Genomic DNA, 1,543 nt, shown 5'->3' with positions numbered 1-1,543 from the left:
ATTTCCAAGATGAGATTTTATATTTCGTTCCCATAGCTTCTGGCTATCAGAAAACCCATGCTTTCCTTTATTGAAAGAGTTTGGTCCAGCTGATGTTGGTGTATCCCTTCCAATATTCTTCATCCTCATCTTTGCTTCTGGAGGCATTTCCTCTGGTTCACTGTCTTCATCTTCATTAAAAGCTGCTGCTACTGAAAGGGTTTTGGAAGCAAGAGTTGGAACAGTTTCTTTAGGCTTACTTGATCCAAGTTTGATGGATATAGGTGATGCTTTCTTTGTTGTCTGACTACCTATGGCAAATCCAAACTTGGAGATCTTTGTAGGCTTTGTTGGGAGGTCTGCAGCTTCTTCTTCAGCTGATCGCTTCTCAGCGCTGCGACTGGAACTTTCCCCTCCATTACTCCGGCGGCTCCAGCTTGCTTCGACTTCTCAGGCTTCTCCTCTCCCGCCTTTCGGTCCGCCATTTTCCCGGCCGCCAACAGTAAGGAATGACAGGGTCAAATGATGTGTCCAAGAAAAGACTGGGTTAGCCAACAGGAACACAAGGAAAACAGAAAGTGTTTCCTTTGTGCATGAAACCAGTTTTGTGAGGCAGATTTGTGTTGAAAAAATTCATATAACCCTCAGAAGGAAATGTGTAATATTTATCTCAACAATGAACTCATAACTCAGAAGTTATCTTCCATCATCTAAGAAAGGATATCACCATCTACCATGAACCAATCACCATGGTGCCTTCATCCAGTTTAGGAATTCAAAGTTGCTTTTTCTACCTCTGAGCTAAGAACGCCAGATATATAACAAAGTACAATAATTCTTTGTTCCAGAAAATCACATTCAAATATAATCAAATACCATTTGTACTTATGCAAGAGCTTTCAACTGAGGTTCTGTAAGTTATTTTAAAGTATAACAACATTTTGCAAAATATACATGGAATTGAAACTGTTGACTCAAATGTCCCTAACAGAAATCTCAATTGTTAAAAATAAAAGTATTCTGTACTTGGAAGGAATATTTTTTGTGTATCAGGATAGGAAAATAAATTAGGCTTCCTTTTAAAATTTGCCCAAATGCAAAGTAGTAGTAAAAGTACAATTATGCTAAACAATTATTAATAAAAAGCTAACTTGATGAAAAGGAAAAAAGTTACTTTCAATAAAGTTATAAAAACAAGTTAGTTATAAGCAATGGTCTTTTCTATTTTGAACACTAAGCACAAAAAAAGCAAACAGGCACAGATGAATCATATAAACAAAATGTATGTAATTCTATTGCATTTGAAGTTACAGTTGAGCATACTGGATAGAAGTAATTAATGCTGAAAATTAGTTTTCAGAATATTTAGCAAGCTAATAGCAAGCCCAGAAGGAACATGATGAGAACTAAGCCCTGCTCTCAGGGATGCTGGCAGAATTGTAGGGAAAGACCACATGGATACCACAAGATGTGCCAATGTGGCAGTGTCTTGTTTGTGTGATTCAGTGGTAGTAAAATCTAGGTAAATCTTAGACATGTTGACATTTCCGTGGCTGCTTCTGCA

The 1,543-nt window shown here is 37.3% G+C and overlaps 1 protein-coding gene and 1 pseudogene across 1 annotated transcript in view; both read right to left on the bottom strand.

Moving 5' to 3' along the window:
* The window catches only part of LOC111818563 (guanine nucleotide-binding protein G(q) subunit alpha), a 329,132-nt gene that overhangs the window by 75,285 nt on the left and 252,304 nt on the right, over positions 1-1,543 (bottom strand). The gene's annotated exons all lie outside the window — the stretch shown is intronic.
* On the bottom strand, positions 55-464 carry LOC105743059 (annotated as a pseudogene).

Source organism: Octodon degus, unplaced genomic scaffold (genome assembly GCF_000260255.1).
Source record: "Octodon degus isolate 3935 unplaced genomic scaffold, OctDeg1.0 scaffold00095, whole genome shotgun sequence".
NCBI classification, from domain to species: Eukaryota; Metazoa; Chordata; class Mammalia; order Rodentia; family Octodontidae; genus Octodon; species Octodon degus.
The sequence above is the reverse complement of the archived record's forward strand: the minus strand, read 5'-3'. Positions and strand labels throughout refer to the sequence as shown.